This window comes from Sapajus apella, unplaced genomic scaffold, assembly GCF_009761245.1.
Source record: "Sapajus apella isolate SASKATOON/1434 unplaced genomic scaffold, GSC_monkey_1.0 scaffold33, whole genome shotgun sequence".
Classification (NCBI taxonomy): Eukaryota; Metazoa; Chordata; class Mammalia; order Primates; family Cebidae; genus Sapajus; species Sapajus apella.
Genome location: NW_022436973.1, coordinates 17,025,373 through 17,045,291, shown reverse-complemented (window position 1 = coordinate 17,045,291; position 19,919 = coordinate 17,025,373). Strand labels below are relative to the sequence as shown.

The 19,919-nt window shown below is 37.0% G+C and overlaps 1 protein-coding gene across 9 annotated transcripts in view; it reads left to right on the top strand.

Moving 5' to 3' along the window:
- PLCB4 (phospholipase C beta 4) overlaps positions 1-19,919 on the top strand; it is a 393,998-nt gene that overhangs the window by 23,871 nt on the left and 350,208 nt on the right. For 4 of the 9 annotated variants that reach the window (XM_032295438.1, XM_032295432.1, XM_032295443.1 and 1 more), the window contains exon 2: positions 4,098-4,152. The exons of the other annotated variants lie outside the window; for them this stretch is intronic. The gene's annotated coding sequence lies outside the window, so the exon portion shown is untranslated. The remainder of the gene's footprint in view (positions 1-4,097; positions 4,153-19,919) is intronic. 9 annotated transcript variants of the gene reach the window in all.

The following is a 19,919-nucleotide window of genomic DNA, read 5'->3' as shown; positions in this document are numbered from 1 at the left end:
CTAAATATTTACTTTTCTTTGTGAGACATATGGGTTTTTAAGACTGTCTTAAATTAGAAGGTTCTTCATTTCTTTGGTCATTGGAATAGCATTGCTGTCTTTTTTGTCATCATTCTCTTTTCATTGTTAATATCAAAATGTAATGGTCCTCAGGAAAGCACAGTGTGTCTTGGTAGAGTGAAGTGCCTTGTTGTTTTTGATGCTTTTTCGATTCTCCCTGAAGCTTGTTGGTGAGCCTGTTGGGTGAGACATCCTCAGTATCGACAATTGGAAACTGTTGATGAGGTTCTTACTGCAGTGGTGATGTATCTGTTACTGAACAGTTATAGGAAGCATCACAGTTAGTTGAATCAGGAGCAACTTCTGAGGACACAAAGGGGGAAAATAAGTTATAGCTGGTGTATCTTATAATATTTTTGTTTGTTAATGATAGAACACAGCAGACTAAACTCACAGAAGTTTAAGAGAAATCTAGGCTTAGGAATCTAAGCATTTTGTGCAGATGTGGCATCTCAGCAGTGCCATCAGAGAACCAGGTTCCTTCTATCCTTCTCTCTACTCCTTATCATTTAGCTTTTGTCTTCATAGGTGTGAGGTGACTCTGTACCACCCAGGAGCTATTTCCAGGAAAGAGGGATTGGGACATGTTTATATCATGAGAATGAACTTTCTCAGAGCTCTCTCTCTTGTATCTCATTGGTCAAAACTGTGTCATGTGGCTGTCCCTAGCTGCCATAGTGTCTGGGAAAGCAAATTATTTTAGCATAGTATATTGCCTCCTAATGTTATAGATGTTGGCTAGACAAATAGCTGTAGCCACCACACCTGGGAATTCTGTTTTTGTCACATCTACTAGCTTAGTCTTAGATTTCATGATTTGGTGTCTATGGATGCAACTTCATTCATTCACTTATCTGACATATATTTATTAAATGCATAAGGCCTTGTGATACCATTCCAAATTTAATAAAACTAGACCTCATATTATGGCTGCATGAATGTAAAATATCTAAGTATGGTTGTGAGCTAATGGCTGTTTCTGTTAGCTCATGTAGTAAATGGCTAGAACTGTGATTTTCAAATTGAAAACAACTGTTTAGCTGACCTCCATCATGTAACTCATTCATAATTACTATCCCTACCCTCCCTCCTCTGACCCTCAATCCTTTTACCAATAAATTTGGAAGCCTGCCTCCTAAGGCTGAGTTGCTCTGGTTTTCCCATAATACTCCCTTTTCCAGCTTTTATATGCTTACCCATTGAGTCAGACAAATTTCCTTCTCAGAGTTTGGCATTGTTTCTTTATTGGAAAGGAAGCAGATTGTTTTGGGCCAGGAAAGCTTGCAAAAGAAAATAGAAGACCATGAACTATGTTTTTTCTTTTCTTGTTTTTAATCATCACATCTCATGTTAGGATTCAGTGTTGGGTCTTAGCCTGTTTTCTGTTCAGAGGGAACGTGAGGTTTTTCTTACACCTGGTTTATTTTTCATGTAGGCTTGTCACAGCTTTACACATGGCCTTTCCTCAAACCATGACATAAATCCTGCTTTTTATTTTATGTCCAGGGTCAGGTTTCCAGTAGTGGTGTCTGGTGGGGTCAGTAAGTCAAATTCCTAGGCCGTGAGGATGATTTTACTTGTGTGTCACTTTCCCTGCTTATTGTGAAAGTTCACTTTAGCCTCATATGACCTCTTGTTGGCTCTTTCAAATTTTAGTCAAATTGAGTGGTATAATCCATAAAGTGCCCATCCTTTGGCTGTTTTGCGGTGATAGAGCACTCAGCAAGGATGAGCGGGTAGCAGATCTGATAATTTATATCTGTGGCTCCAAAGCTTTGCCGCGAATAAAGGATTTAAAAAAATTGTTCCCACTTGGATCTTGTAATTAGAAAGATTTTTGTTCATGAAACATCACATTGATATTAATGATATGTTATTCGTTCCCCCAATTACACTAATCAAAGGTGTATTTAACTACCTACAATTTCTGAAAAGCATGAGATAACCAGTGTTCCTATGTTGATGTTACTTAATTCAAAGCAGGATACCTAAAATAAAAAAAGAAACAAAATATATACTTATTATTGCAACTAAATATATACTTGTTATTTGGCTTTTGGAATATTGAAATAAATACTCAAAGCCATCTTTATGATTTTGTAAAAATCCATACATATAAGCTTTTCATTTTTCCTAGTATGATATTTGATTTTTAAAATTTTTGCCTAAAGTATTTCCTTTTTTTTGTTAGAGAGTATTTCAAAAACAGAAAGGTTGTGATATTTATGATCTGTACATTTCTCTCTGTATTTTCACAAATAATTTCCATCAAATGAGCATTTTAAAAACTTTTTATTATGGAACATTTTGAATATACATAAAAGTACAGTGAATATCACAAAGAACCTTCGTATATCCATCATTACACTATAACAAAATCATGACCAGTTTTGTTTCAGCCATTACTCCTCCCCATCAGTGACCCCAACTGGATTGTTTTGAAGCAAATCCATATTTGAAACAAAAATAGATATATTATTTCTGGTTGGTCAGTTATGGACTGAAGCTCTATAAGTGGCCCTACCCCAGTTGTTACTATGTCATAGATTATGATTTGGCTTAGTGTGCGTGCAGTGACCCATGTGTCCATATTGATCATTGATCTATCCTGGCTTTCTAGCTTTCTTGGCTTTCTTTTGTTAGCAGAGCTTACCTGCAACTCTACTTTCAGAAAATAGAACAGGCAGCTGCTACCCTCACTATACTGTATAGGCAGTGAAGGGGACTGAAATAATGCTGGCTGACATATGCAGGGATGAAGAGCAAGAGAGGAAAGGCCTCAGATGCTGGCTTACACTGGGGAGTCCACATGGAGCATTGGTGTTGCTTTGAAGGAAAGAGGTTCCACAGCTAACTAAGCTTGACCAAGAAGAGTGGAACTCACCTTGGCTGTTTGCAGACATGGAAGTGGTTGCAGGGTTGACAATCCTTTCAGCAGGACATTGTGAGAATTTCTTATTTAAAGTTTAAAAAGGATTTTTATTCTGAAGTGAAGCGAACACAAGCTAATATAGGAGTTCTCATTTGCGGACCTGGACGCCTCTGGACTGTGGTCTCCTTGAATTTATGCATTGGCAGTCTTTTCAAATCCTTGGAGCTCTTTTGGGTCAGAATCCTGGTCATTGTTTCTAAGTCTATATATCATTATCCCCATTGGAAGTTAAATTGCAGATGGAGCCAAACATACACATTCTCAGAGCCAGAATTACATTCTTGTGGACATTATCCTGTTGTCATTTTAATTAGATTTGACTGGAAACAGTTTGTAGTAGTGGATGATTAACTTATGTTAGGCTGAACCATTTATTTTCTTATTTTGGCTTGAATATGTAAAGTTAAAATAATTTATGTCAACAAGTGATCTTGAAAAGTCATATTTAGTATTTACGAGTGACTAGTAGGTTTCTGTGTCAACTGTTTATTTAAAGTAATACATGTAAAATAAAATCAGAGGGATTCTGTTTTTATTTAAATTTTTATGTAGTTTTTTGTAATCCAAAAGTCTTAGCTAAGAAAAATAAAGCCCATAAATATAGGTTATTATTGGCTTGGACAATTAAAAAAATCAATAGAAGGAGGTAGCAGCTTATAGTTGTTACCTTCTGTTACCTGCACAGCTTATTTCAACCTTTTCACCTCATTTTCCCACTGGAAAAGCAGAAACAAGAGTGGAATTTTATATATTTCCTTCTTTGTTTATACATTTACTTTATGGAATTAAACAAAATGTTTGAAAATATGTCATTGGGATAGATATGAAGTAAATACTTTAATTTTGAGCAATTTTGCTTTATTTTTATCCATTTTCCATTTGATTTTATCCATTTTGTTGTTTAAAAAATCATTGGAATCAAAATCTATAAAATGTTTTATATAGATAGAAATGAAGAAATATTTCAAGGCTAATTTAAAGATTTCCATTTCTTTAATATTATAAACGAAACACAACATGATAAGATTATAGGCTAGTCTTAAAAATTCACATTTGCTATTTATTGTTACTAGTAGATAGTTTTTCTTCTATTTTTTCTTCACAGGAACAGACGGTTTCTCTCTGATACAGAATCCTGAAATGTGATCTCTCTTAAAAAGGCAGGTGTATGTGCTTTTTAAATTTGTGAGTTTTAAAAAATTTCATCTTGAATAGATTACAACTCAGATGATTTAATCGAGAAGCATTTTTTATGTTGCTAACAGATGCCATTGTGAATCGAATGAAAACCTCAGATTCATCTTTCTAAATTCAATATTTAAGTTTGCCAGTCTTTTTAAAGAATGACTATTTTGAGAAAATAGTTGATGTCTACAGCAGTCAATGCATATGATGTATAATAAGTGAGTGCCTCTCAGCAGATACATTTTTTATTGTATTAGATTTATTTCAGCTCATCTTGATGAAATGCGTTCCTGTCTTTTTCAGTGGGTGACATCTTTCTAAGAAACCCAGAGAGTTTGGAAGTGTAAAATGGTCTGTGGCCAGTAAAAAATGTGATATGTTTCATTTTTTGTGTGTGTGAGACTTCTTTTTCAGAGTGTGGATTGTGATTTGCTTGATGCTTTGTCAGCTGTAATAAGGTTGGGGCATTTTTGGGTGTATGGTACCTTTTTGTAATCCATACAGAGCCTGCAAGAGGTTTCCAGATTTCATGGAGTGAACTCATACTAGCCTAGAACTTGCTTTGGTTTTCTTTTCTTTTCTTTTTTGAGGCACAGCCTTGCTCTGTCACCCAGGCTGGAGTGCAGGGACATGATCTTGGTTCACTCCAACCTCTGCCTCCTGGGTTCAAGGGATTCTTCTGCCTCAGCCTCCCAAGTAGGTGATCTGCCCACCTCGGCCTCCCAAAGTGCTGGGATTATAGGTGTAAGCCACAGTGCCCAGTTTTTTTTTTTTTTTTGTTTGTTTGTTTGTTTTTTATCTCATACTTTTTATTCTGAAATATAGATTGACTCCCCTGTTCTGAAAGATGTAGTTGGGGACTTGGTTCTGATGAGAGCCGTGCATTCAGGGGAGTGCCTGTGGAGACTGGGAAACCTCTTGCCATGAGTGGTATGATGGGTCCCATGGGGCTGTCAACCCAAACCACAGGACTGTCTCAGAGATTTGGGGGGATGTTTTAAGGTCACAGTGGTAGTATCTGACCTTGTGCCATTATCCTTTCATGTTACCCTCTAGTTTGCTCTCAAGATTGTAAGATTTTAGCTCTTATATCATTTCTGGGCTGAAAAGTTAGGCTGTAGAAACAGTTTGTCCTGATTTAATTATAATAACAAATTTGTGATGCTGATGTTGTCTTTCCTCAATCTTCTGCAACTTTGCAAAAGTGACCGTTCACCTCCAGCCATATAGCTCCTGGCCATCCCTGCCCTGGGAATGGCTTGGTTCTCCTCTGACAGAGCTCCCCAAGCAGTTGTTCACATGTTACTGATAAAGCACCCATCTCTAGATAGCAAAAGGGAAGATTATGGTCCGTACCAGATCACTGGGAATCTAGTATGGAGAACAAACATATATTGATTTCCAAATTGGCAATAGAGGAGTTGAAACTGAGATGTGATGTTTGGCCTATTTAAGATAAATTGAGCCACCCATATACCTTCTTGCATTTGGACATAAACCCTATGAGAGTGTGCTACAAGAGGGAACTTATGGAGACCAGAGAGATTGCTGATAATTTGCTTCAAAATTGGAGTTCAGAAACCTGCTGTATGCAGATTAATTACAGTGAATTGACTGCATAATTGTTAAGTAAATGCTCTTTTTTTTTCTCAGAGTATTTCTTCAAATTTTGGCTTCAAAAATGACACAGAGAAACGTGAGTTAATCAAAGACAGACAGTAGGGATAATTTTTGATAGAACAATGACCAGAAAAGGGTTAATAAGTATGATATACATGTTGAGTTATAAACATACACTTTTAGGAAATCCAAATTATTAAACCTTGATCATCTTTGAATGATAGATAATTAGACTTAACTGCAGCATAAATCGTTTGTATCATATACGGTATCTGCTACCAGATATATATTGAAAAAATTTGACTTCCAGCTACTAGAAAAGTTGCTTTTTCGCATTTATTAATCTAAAATCCCTCTTGGGAATAAATACTCACATATCTGCAAAGTAGGCAGACACTTAGGAGCACAGTCTTGAAAAGGCTCCTCAGCTGTGTGGGTAACAGAGCCCAGGAGGCTGTGGAGTATTGTAACAGTCCTTGAGTACATGGACTGTTAGCTTTGTGGTGGTGCTACTAAGTGGCTTTCCTAGGATGTCTCATATATTAAATAAATAGTCTCCTATGTTTATATATATATACATATACATACATATATATATGACTATTTAAAAACTCTGTATAGCTCCTGCTATAAGGAAATGCACATGAATCTAAAGTGTTACTGAGTTAAGAGGAGCTTTTTTATTATAATGTATTTTCTTAATCAACAGAAATTAAAACGACTTTATACTACTACTATAAATGGCTAACAATTCATTTTGACCCTAAAGATGGGTTCTCATAATCAAAGAAGTTGAGAATTGTTGCTCTAGGACATAGGGAAGGTATCTGAATCAGGTTAAGATTGGATCCATGATTCAACCAAGACAGGGCCAGAATGTTTTTAAACAGTCAGAAAGAAATACTCAGATGTTTATTTCATTAGATATTGGATATTAGATTAGGTTACTAGGAACAGTGGAGGAAGTTCCTTCTAAAAACCTTTAAACTGTCCATTTTCTTGTATGCTGCATTGATTATGTGTATTCTTCAGTACGAAAGCTGGTAGCCGCATGTGGTCATTTAAATTTAACCACATATAGTTATTTTAATTAAGAAAATTAAAAATTGAGTTTATCATTTACACTGTTCACAATTCATATGCTCATTAGCTACATGTGGCTAGAGGGCAGCACATAGAACACTTTCATCATCGCAGAAAGTTTTTTTGTGTGTGACAGTTCTGGAGACAATTGTCATCACTAGGAATGCCACTAGTAGTACCACTACCACAAAGCTATTCCTAGTGGCTTTGCCCCTGGGGTCCTGGCAGTGAATGGAGAAGACAAAGCCTGGTTTGCCCTGTAAATCCTGGGAGATTTTTATGGACAGGAGTCCTCAGTGAAAGCATGGAAAAGAAAATTGTTTTCTCCATAATCTTCCAGCTCTCTTCCCTTTTGAGACGGCCCATATCTCCTGACAAGCAGCAGGGGTCCATGTGGCGGTCTGAATTAACATTTTATTGTGTGTACAGTATACATTCACCCCAATTTGGGCTGCCTGGCATGGGGAATCCTTTTCCTGAATTTGGGGGCATCTGATATTGTGTGAAGCTTGGTGAATAAAACTGCTATTTCTCTTAACTTCCCAAGCAGCAGTGCCCACTTTTGTGTTTTTCTTGGTGTCTGCCAGCAAGTAGGCACACTCATGGGACTTCAGGTTTGTCACACCTGGGACTGGGGCTCTGGAGCGGTGGCTTAGAGAGGCAAACAATGATTTGGAATTCTGCCCATCACTGGTACAGGAAGCACCATGGCAGCAGGTCCAGAGCCACCTGTGGTGACCAGCACCAACAGTGCAGTGGGTGAAACAGAGTCAGTTACTGGGAACAAAAACAGTACTAATGGAAACAGCCTTTTCTGAGTGTAAGGAGCCAGACTAGTCTCCTCTGTTCTAATGGACATCCTCCTTACATGAAATAATAACAGGACAATTTAATTTTATTTGTTATTATTAATTTTTTTTAGAGACAGAGTCTTGCTCTGTTGCCCAGGCTGGAATGCAGTGGCATGACTATAGCTCACTACAACCTCAAACCTCATAATAGGAAAATTAAAAAAAAAAAAAGCAAAAGAAACCATGTAGCTGTAACACAAGGACGATATGCTGACTTGTTGAATGGAAAGGAATATCCTTTAATGGAAGAATATGTATATCAGAATTTCAGATATCCCACATGGGTTTAGTAATGGAGCAACTCTATTTTTGTTTTTGATAGAGAATTGTGTTTGTAATTCTGTTTCTTATACTCAGAATGTAATCAAAACCGTTGCCTGTGAATAATCACTATTTTTCTGATCCCTACTGGCTAGGCTGATCTGCCTGTTTTATTGCTTTTCCAGAACAGACAGACTTACATATTGTTTCATGTTATGGTTTTGAGTTCTTAAGCATATTGTCTCTTCCTCCTGTGCACTGATTCCCACTTTCATGCACACAGCAGCTGTGTGACCATCTGCATCATCTCAACAGTGCCACAGCTTCTTCTGTAGGTGCTATGGTGTGTCGCCCATTGAGGGATTCCTCATCCCAAGCATGATTTTGTTGTGGGTAGGCTGCCCACCTGTGAGTGCAGTTTCTTGTAGCCCATTTCTTCATATTTCATGATAATTGGTCAGAGGTTTGCCTGGCAGTGGAACCATCACCCCAGGGACAGAGGTGGCTTGCTGTTCATTATAACTTGTGCTCAGCCCTCAAGAGAAAAGTATGGTGTGAACAGCTGCCCAGCCAGGGAGAAGTACGGTGTGGAGCAGCCTCCAATTGTATGTAGGTGAGCTACACGACTATTTCTCACCAAAGCAGTGTGAACAGTCACATAGGGCAAATCTGGGACACGGCTTTGAAATCCCAGGCTCTATCATTGTCTTTCCTGTGGTTGGATGCCAATAATCTAGGAGGCCTGAGGGGATGGTGAGAGACAGGATTAAGTGAACCTGACTCTAAATCATTGCATTATGGATGGTTTCTCACTATTCCTATTCAGTAATCCATATGTTCCTCAACAGAAAATTTTTAATAGTCATAATTTGCAGTCTTTCCCAGTAACAAACTCTATACAGTGAAAGATGAAGCATAAATTATGTGAACAAGAGAGAGAGAGAAATAAACTTCTATTATGTTGACTCTTTATATATTTTCAGATTTGTCCATTGTGGAAGCTGACATTAGCCTTGTATACACCCTCATTCAGCCACATAAATCTCATCATTTCTTCTTATCAGTTATTAGCTGACATTTTTTTCATTTTTTAGTTGGCCATTATGTGGAATCATCTTCCTGCATTGAGTAGTAGCATGACTTATTCATGAGTATGATTATGGCCTGCATACATTTCCCTATATATTGCTTCGTGATGCTAAGCAATGCTAAGCATTTCCCTATGTGTCGCCTGGCGATGCTAAGAGTTAGAGGAGAGCTTAATGCCTCATTGTAAAAACAATTTGCCAGTTTCGTAAATCAGCATTTTTATTTTTATTTTTTTTGAGATGGAGTTTTGCTCTGTTGCCCAGGTTGGAGTGAAGTGGCATGATCTCGGCTCACTGCAATCTTTGCCCCCTAGGTTCAAGTGATTCTCCTGCCTCAACCTCCTGCATAGCTGGGATTATAGGTGCCCGCCACCATGCCTGGCTAATTTTTGTATTTTTAGTAGAGACAGGGTTTCACCATGTTGGCCAGGCTGGTCTTGAACTCCTGACCTCAGATGATCTGCCTACCTTGGCTTCCCAAAGTGCTAGGATTATAGGCGTGAGCCATCATGCCCAGCTGTAAATCAGCATTTTGAGTGACTTTTTAATCCTCTTGGATCACCAGGAAGATTGTGATAACTGAGAATGTGAGTTCAGTGACTAATTTTGCTTCATAAATGCATAGAAAATCTTTGATAGTCTTGTTAAAAAACATTTCCCAGGCTTAAGAGTTCTATATAGATGATAGAGGTGGACAATGAAGATGGGAAGAGGGAAGTGACAATACAACATCATCTTAGATTAAAATAGAGGGAGAAAGTATTGATGCTCATTTAAAAGTGGCAAACGTGATGGTTCAAGATATCCATTTTGTTTTTGGCATGACATGTAAGTGATAGCTTGGCAGAGATAAAGAGTTAAAGATTTAACGTTTTTACTTTTTAGTTTACTGTGTATTAACTAATAACATTTTTTTCTTCTACAATATGGATATAGCAACTGTATACCTGTAAGGTTATTAATGGTGGTTTTATGCATGCTGATGTATTTGAAATGTTTTTAGTCCTTTAGGGGAAAAGTACTTAATAAACATAAATAACTACCTATGTTAACAGTTTATTTCTCTTGATTTAATGTACTTACTTTTTCCGCTTAATAATACCAGAGCATATTTGGGGGTAGGGGGACTAGAGCTTGAACAAATATAAGACATTATTAATATCAGCACTTTGTAACCTGAGACAGATGATTTAATCTCTCCTGCCATATTCCCTGGGGGTTAAAGTTGCTATTCAGCAAGATTATTATGAACACAAAAAAAGTTGACATAAAATAGCTGCATGGCTGTCACTTCCATATAAGCTAAGAAGATGCTGATAATATTAAAGTCTAGGACTTGTAAGAACCCCTTTGTTCTTCTTCATGTCTACTCTGCCGTGGTACTTTTTAACACTTTGGCATATACTCTGTGCCCCAGTATTGAGTACTTCCCAAACTTTTTGGCCTAAGACCCATCTATAGTCTTAAAAATTGTTCAGAGTTCTATACAGCTTTTTAACATGCAGCTTATATTTTAACTATTTACTATATTACAAAGTAAAATGGGGGCCGGACACGGTGGCTCAAGCCTGTAATCTCAGCACTTTGGGAGGCCGAGGCGGGTGGATCACGAGGTCAAGAAATCAAGACCATCCTGGTCAACATGGTGAAACCCCGTCTCTACTAAAAATACAAAAAATCAGCTGTGCACGGTGGCGCGTGCCTGTAATCGCAGCTACTCAGGAGGCTGAGGCAGGAGAATTGCCTGAACCCAGGAGGCGGAGGTTGTGGTGAGCCGAGATCGCGCCATTGCACTCCAGTCTGGGTAACAAGAGCGAAACTCCGTCTCAAAAAAAATAAAATTAAATAAATAAATAAATAAATAAATAAATAAAATGGGGACTTTAAAAATATTTAAGTAACAATAATAAACCTGTTACATGTTAACATAAATAATAATTTTTTAAATAAAGATTTTCTCTGTTTTTCAAAACAATATATGTTTGGTGAGAACAGTGGCACCATTTAATATTTTTACAAATCTCTTAAAGTCTTGCATAATAAAAGAGATCTGAATTCCCTTATTTGCTTCTGCAGTCAGTTCATTGAGATACTGAACATGATGAAGACTCTGGAAAACTCAGAGAGTGAGAGTAATAAAAGGAAAATAATTTCTTCGTATCATTATGAAAATAATTTTGACCCTGCGCAACCCTGAATTTGCCTTGAGCACACAGTTTGAGAGTGATTGGTCTACTTTAAATCCCCAAAGGCTGTCTTTAGAGTATTTCCAGTTTTGTCATATTTACTGCTTTGTAACAGAAAATCCCTTTCCCATCTGAAATATTAGTAAATAACTATTTCTATCTCCTTAATTCTTATTCAGGGAAATAACTAAGAGGCTAAATTATAATTTTAATTTTAGGCAGCAATTTTCTCATTTATTAATTGCACCTTCAGAATATACTGGCATCTTAACCCATTTCCCCCATTCTCACAGCTGCTTTTAAGTCATTTTTCTCATTGATATGCATTATTATGAGAACCTCTAAATTGGTCTCTGTCCCAGCTGCTATTGCTGTGCAACAAACCGTCCCAAACTAAGTGCTTAAAACAGTAACAATCACAAATCTGCAGTTAGGGCAGGGCTCAGCAGAGAAAGCTCATCTCTGCCTCTTATGGCATCAGCTGGGGCTATTTTGACTGGGTGCCAGAGGATCCACTTGTGAGGTGATTCACCTACATGCCTGGCAAGTTGATACCAGCAGTTGGCTGGGAGCTAAGAACTAGGGACTTCCATCCTCACCATGTGGGCTCTCAAGGGACTGCTTAGTTTTCCTCATAGCATGGTGGCTGAGTTGCAAAAGTAAATGTTCCAAGAGATAGGAGTAAAAGTTGTCACTTTCTTAAGGTCTGGGCATGGGAGCTGGTCTAGTGTCACTTCTGCTGGATTATTAGTCAAGCAGCCACAAAGCCTAAGTTCAAGGAGTGGGAATACAGATTCCTACCTCTCAACCGGAGAAGTGTCAAAGAATTTGGGGACAGTGTTTTAAAATTACCATACTCTCTCTGCCTCAGTCCTTCTCACCCCCAAATTGCCCAATATTTGCATCTTACCCTCAGATTTAATTTCCTATAACATAGCTCTGTTCGTCCCATAGCTCCCCATTTTCTACCTAAGAACAAAATTAATCTTAGTTTCAGAGCAATTTATCCGATTCCTTCTTTAGTGTACCCTGTGCTTTAGCCCAGATTTATCTGGGTTTTTCTCCTGTTGCCTTTGATTATACTTTTTTTCCCTCTTCCTAGAATATTACCCCTTTAATCTCTTTACATCCTAACATTCTGTCCTCAAGATAAGCGCTACCATGCACGTGAAGACTTCCTTAAGCTCTCCATCCTTCTGTAGTATGTCTTTCTGTTATCTCTCATCATACAGTTTAACTGTATGTACCATTTTAAAGACCTCCCAATTTCTGACTTGTACAATAATCTATGTATATTTTATATGCTCTCCTAGATTTTATGTTCCTTGGAGAGGATTCATATTTTAAAATATAATATTAATCGTTAGGTACCCTGATATCTTGAGATATATCTAACAAGTGCTTGACTTTTAAAAAATGAGTGAAGAAGGATATGAGTAAAATTAGCAGAGTGAATTTAGACTCACCTAAAAATTTTAATCAACAACTATGATTGTTGACTAAAATTACTGCTTAGCTACAAACTAAATAAATAACAATTGATGATTTAATTACCAAGCATAAATATTAGACAATATTATTAAAAAGAGATCACACCTAAAATAAGAGTACAACCATACAAATGTTGGGAGTGACTATCCTAGAAATGTATAGTAGGAATTAAGTAAGGAAAGCTACAAAACTCAATTGTAGGACATAAAATGAGTTTCACATTAGTGGAGAGAGATTTTTTGTTCTTGGAAAGCCAGATTCAATATAGTAATACAAAAATATCAGTTTTGTTCTATTAAAGTGTACACTCAGTATAATTTCTGTCAAGACTAGGGAACTTGACAAAATGATTTTGAACTACATCTGGAAGAATGAACCTATTAATACTCTCAGAAGTATAAGAAATATTTATGAGGCGCACTTGCCATCTTAGATATTAAAGAATATTTTAAGTCAATGATGATTGAACAATGATATTGATACAGGGATACATCAATGAGTAAAATATTAAAGAACCTTGTTTTATGTATGTATGGTTGTTTAGTATGTGGTAAGGTTGATGTTTCAGATTGGTAGGAAAAAGATGAATTACTCAATAAAAGATATTGGGACACCTGCCGAGTCTTCTGGAAAAACAAAGCAGGTTCTCTGCCATACTGCTCATGTAGAAATAATTCTAGTGATCAAAATTATACTTATAACAGGATAAGCTATAAATGTAAGAGAAAAATCTATGGATAAATATTTTTACAATTTATGTGTATATGGGGAAGGCATCTCTATGATGCCTTGAAGGAAAGGATTTAAAAATGTGACTACATATACATATGTTTTTACATCTTTATTTTTCATAATGTTGGCAGCTGTCTCAACTTGTTTGAAGGACAGGTCATGTACTGGGAAAATATTTACAAACAATATAATCAACAAAGGCTGATATTTCTAAAGTACACAGAGCCTTTAAAATAAACTCTTGTAATGTTATCAGCAAGATGAACTAATAGATGAATTAATTCATCAACTAATAGATGAATTAATTAATCAGCAAGATGAATTAATAGAGTCGTGGAGTAAAGAGGCAATTCATAAAATAATGAATATGGGACCATCAAATACATGAAAAGATGGTCAAATCTGTCAGCAATCAAAAGTGCAAATTAAACCAACAGTGGTGTATTATTAGGTTGGTACAAAAGTAATTGTGGTTTTTTTGCATTGAAAGTAATGGCAAAAACCGCAGTTACTTTTACACCAACCTATATTTCGCAGTAACTAAAATGACAAATAAAAACAAGCAAAAAGTTCATAATTGATGATGCTGTGGGCAAACAGTGTAGTTCTTTTTCTAACTACACTGAAGGGCAATCTTTTCCCAATGTGTTTTTGATAGATATGCTTGTAACATACAGTAAGAAAAGGAAGCCAGAAAAGAAAAATCACAGGTATTCATAATAAAACATCAAATAGGACACACACACACATACACACATATAAAATATTCATCAGACATAAAATTAACTCTCTCAAATTGAATTAAATGTTTCTAAATGTTTACTCTCAATTTCTGGATCTATCTCAGTGGACCAGTCAGTAACACTTTGCAGCCTAGCACCATGCTTTGAACCACTCTTAGAATAGCACTTCTTTAATGTGCCAATGGAAACATAAACTGGGTCAGACTTTCTGAAGGGAAGATTGGCAGTATGTATAAGATTTTAAATGTGAAAACTTCTATTTCTAGGAATTTGTTGTAAGGCAAATTGGATAGTTGTATAAGATTATTTATCTTACTGTCTTTAGTGATAGAGAAAAAGATGAAACCTAAATATCCTCCAGTAGGGTAAATGGTTAAATAGTTATGGTAGAGTCAGACTGTGGAATATTATGTGGTCATTAAATAATTAAGCAAATGTTTATTTATTTTTTATTACAGAAAATTTCAAATATACACAAAAGTAGAATGAATGTCTACACCATCTCCATATGACCATCACCCAGCTTCAATGGTTACCCACTCATGGCCCATCTTGTCCCTGCTTCTTTGATTAGATGTGCATTTTTTTATGTGGAAAGATTATCATGACCTTTTATAAAGAAAAACCAGGTTATAGTGGAGCATTTATTCACTTGTTTAACAACTGTGGATTCTACTCTCAGCTCTGGTATGGCACTATTTTAGGAGTTGGGGCTTCAGAAGTGCATTAAAAAAATAAGAAACTCAGCTTGCAGCTTAAATTCTAGTGGGGAAGGCAGAATAACCAACAGTCAAAATTTTAGCACATAGTTACTGATAATCATTACAGAGAAACAGAGGACTAGGGAGCAGAAGGTGTGTTGTCATTTTAGAAAAGATGGACAGGGAAGACCCCCCTGAGCTGGTGGTCTCTGAGTCAAGGCCCTAAATTGTTAAGGAAGGATGATATGTCATTTGCGGGGTGACCTACCCAGGCTGTTGGGAGTGGGAGGTGGCACACGTGAATGTTATAAGGCAGAGGTGAGCCTGCTGTGTCTGAGGAGGAGCAAGGAAGACTTGGGGTGGAACACAGGGAGAGTGCTGGGAGATTGGGCAGGAGGGTGGGGTAGGGAGGAGGGTCTTATAGGCCACTGTGCAGACTTCAGCTCCTGCTTTAAATGGTATGGGGAGCCTTTGGAGGATTGGGACCCAAGAATGACAGGATGTTACTTATATTTGAGAAGACTCACCTTGGCTGCTGAGTTCAGAATACACTGTGAGGGAGGACGTCCAGAAGAAGAATCAGGAACCTATGTTCCTGTGTAGTCAGGGGAGATTGGGGGATATTGATTTGAACAAGGTTCGGAGGGATGGAGGTGGTTTGATGGGGTCAGATTCTTGGTCCCTTTCGAAGATGCAGTCAGTAGGATTTGATCATGGATTCCATGTAAGGTATGAGGAAGGAAGAGGTGGTGAAGGGGATTCCAAAGTTTTGTGCCTGGGATGGAAGTGCTATTTACTGGAATGGGGAAGACTACATTTTGAGAGGTTTGAATGGAGATGATCAGGAGTTGGTTTTGGCTATATAAAATGGTAAAATTATGATTCCTACTAGGTGTCCAAAATGAGGATAGAACCAGGAGTTAGTTGATATTAAGAGTCAGGAAGTCAGACGGGAGTAAGCTGAAGATGCGTAAATGTGGCAGTTGTGAGTCTGGATGAAATCACTAAAACAGTGAGTGTGGACAAGAAGCAAAGACAAGACTCAGAGGACTGAGTCTAAGGACACTTAGAGGGCAGAGAGATAGGGAGGAATCAGTGTTAGAGATCGGGGATAAAAGTCAGCTAATGAAGCAGGAGGAAAACCAAGGGCATATGGTGTCTTAGAAGCCACCTGCTGAGTGTTTCAGGGAGGGAGGATTAATCAGTTGAGGATGGAGATTTGACCAAACAGGAGGCTGGTGCGAAAGTTGGAGCAACACAAGACGTCAGCTTGAATTTTGTGCTGAGGTATGACTTGTGAAGCATGGAGATGATGATGATGATAATACTAATTAAATTCAAAAGGAACAATGTCTTCTTTTTTGGGGGGAAGGAATGCAAAATATATTCCCTATCATTAAAATTGGATATAGCAGCCAAAAAAGAAAGAAAAATGAACCAAAAGTACTGAAAGACAAGTTTACCTGTCATGTCAGATAGTTTAATTTAAATATAAGCTGGTTGATCCAGATGAAGCTGCCCAAATTTGGAATAGCATGGGGGAAAAGCCTACTGAGAAAGCAAAGTCAATTGCAGGAGAGAGATATAGAGAGATGAGAGAGAGGGGAGAGAGAAAACAGAGAGAGAGAGAGAGAGAGAAACAGAGAGAGAGAGAGAGAGAGAGAGAGAACAAGAGGAAAGAAAGGGGTAGTTGAAGTAGTTGCATAGGAAAAACCAGGTGCCTGGCAAACTTTTTAGAATCCCAGAAATGTAAGGTACCATAAAAAAAAGTTAGCTGCTTTTAACAATAGCTTTAGCCTGAATAGACTTAAAAATGTATACATTTTTCATAGATGAATAGTTTCCCCCGATACTTAATATGCCAGGATCTTCAGAGCAGAGATGTGAATTTGTGTCTCTGGGCTAAAGTATTGAACGTTTGTAAAATGGTGTGGCTCTAAGAGTACCAGAGTTGTTGTGCTGGAGTTTCAGTTTCTTCTTTAGGCAGTTGATTTGATTAAAACAAAACAAAAACAACCAACCACCTCACACTTCTGGTCCTTTCTCTTGAAATTATGAATAAAAATATCAATAAAACTTCAAAATAGAAGTTTAGCAATCTCCCTATTTGGGAAGGGGAATCTCATGATTTTCACTGGCGGGCAATTCATGTGGGTTGTAATGCACAAGTGTGGAAAATAAATAAAGTGATTGCTTTTTTTTTTGTAATGGTCTAAAATGATAGCTTCTTGATTTAATAAACCTTTCTCCTACTCCCTGCCTGCCACTCCTCTGCAACTTACGTACAAGACACATATTCCAGTACTTATCAAATTATAAAAGCTGGGCTCGGATGAAATAACAGGAGGATTTTTGTTTTCTGTTATCAGTCAAAAATTATTTGGAAAAGAGGCAGAACAAGTTAAAGTGTAAGCCTGATATAGTGAAGGGAAAGATTTGTGTGCCAGCCACAGATGGACTAAGTTCGTTCTCACATAAATATTATCTCTTTGTTCTTGCCAGGGTTGGACTGTAGTCATTGTCTCAATTAACTCAGGGAGTTTTCAGTTATAGCTTCAAAATCTCAGTCTTCTGGAAATTGTCATCTGGCTTTGTGTTGTCCCTAAGTAGCTGTGTGACCTTGAGGGGGCCACGTAACCAATTTCGGCCTCAGTATTGGGAGTGAAGTGTGTGGAGGGTAAGTTTAGCTTTCTTCCAGCCCTTATGTTCTGTGAATCTGTTATTCAAGTTTATGGACAAGTTTCCGCAGGGAATGTTAGCAGCTTTTTATTATTATTAAGCAATGGATATTTTACTAAACAGCACTCAACTATTTTTTGCAATGTGTTAATTTGTAGAACATTTTGAAACTCAGCATGGAAAATGAATGAATGCTGGGGTCAAGGCTAATGTAGCCTTTCAACCATATTGTCTGTAATTGTATTTTTTAAAAAAACATGTAATTAAAATTACAGTTGAAGAAGAAATGCCAGAAATGTATTTTTGATGGAAAAGAACAATTTACACTGATTAGCATTTATTTCAATGAAATTTGAATCTTTAAAACATAGGATTTAAACACCTTTCAATGGACATATACATTATTGTCTCAGATTCATAGTAATATCTTGTAAACTATGATTTCTCCTCTATTTACACTGTCTTTTGTGGGGGAAATAAAGAGACTAAACAGTGTTTAGATTATCTCTACACATTTTACCTTTCTCCCAAAGGCTGCTGTGCAATGGTTGGCATCTGAGAGAATAAACAGGAAATTAGTGAGGCTGAGGTTCTCCTTCATCTTTTGCCAGGACTGGACTCCTTGTTTCATTTATTTTCATAGGACACCAGAAATCTGAGAACAGTATTTAAGCTGACTACATTTCTTTTATAGTTGGCCTTTTATAGATGGTCTACATGTGGCAGTCTACAGACTGCCAGATCTTTCTGCTTTTCTCTAACTTAGTGTGTTGGCATTTGAAGTACCAAATGTCCTCTTCACCAATGGATAGGTTAAAGAAAGTTGAACAGTGCAGCCCTTTAGGCATCGTAAAACACTGTGTTTTTCTTTTTTCATAATCAGGAAGGTAATATGTTTATTATAGAAGATTTGGAAAATTAATATAATCTGAAATCCCATAACCCGCAGATCACCACTTTTGATATTTTACTATTGCTCTCTTTGCTCTTTCATCAATTTCTTCATCTACTTGTATTCATTAAGCAAATATTCAATTTATTTTTCAAACTGTTTCCAAGGTGAGCTGCTAAGAATATTAATAGGTGTTCTGGGTCATTGGGGTCATTGAGAAACTTTCCATGTTATATATGTTTGGAAAAATGCCAGTTTGAACCTTGTTAGATTTAACTTTGTCACAGACACCCTCCTCAGGGATGGACTTCCTCAAAGGGCTCTATGACTCTTCTCTACTTGGGAAGGTACTTTGGGCAAAGCCTGGAAGTTACTGGACACAGAACTAGCTTTGGCCCTGCACCCACTAATGTTGTAATGGGGTGTTCTTCAGATGGAAGTGTGGATTTCATTTGGATTTTGTTTGTTGTACAAAATTGAGATCTCATGCTTTTGTAACCTCCTTTTCCTACTTATTATGAATGCCTTCTACTTTAAAACTGTTTTTCAAAGAGTTGCTTTCTCTCATTGTTATTTTTGAAAATGCTCCATTTATAAAAGTTCCATTTATGAAGCTGGGGCCTAGCCCAGGTGATAGATCATTTCAGCCTGTGGGAATACTCTTGAAAGGTTTTGTCTGGGTTATAAAATGTTTATACTCATTTGAAATGTTTCCGTTTTCCACCCACCCATTCTGACAAACCTTTAATTTTGGACAGTTGAAGCTGTGGATTCACAGTTCCCAAACCCACTGCTAATTTGTTTGCTTTGGAAAGACCTGACAGAAATAGAGTTCTTCTAATGCAAATGGATAATTTTCTCCTATTGATTTAAGAATATTTTATTTATTGTATTATAAAAATAGCCTCTTTGAGAAGAACAGCCTGCTCCAAGTAACTCTAATAAAACATAGGGATTTTCTTCCATACAGAAATGATTACTTTGATTTAAAATGGGATATTGCCTTCTCAAAGTGTTTTTCCACTATGAAGTAGATAGAAGTATGTATTTAATGTGTCTTATAGTCTAGTGGGAAGTATTACTATCACCTTTCTTCAAGGTTCATTACCTAAAATGTTTTTCTAAAATTAAAGGCAAAGACAAATATGCCTTACATTTAGACCAAATTAAAAAATGGATTTTAATTTGGATAGTTCCTTTACCTATGCTTTACTTTCATTATTACAAAAATATCCTTGACTCTTAGCATTTCACAACAGTTGTGACCAATTTTTATTATCTAGTTGTAAGTGTTAAGAATCTGAAGAGAAGGCCTTTTACAGTGATTATCTTTGTGAACAGTGTTTAGATAAGTTTTGGACACCCTACTCTTTTTTTTTTTCTTTTGAGTTGGAGTTTTGCTCTTGTTGCTCAGG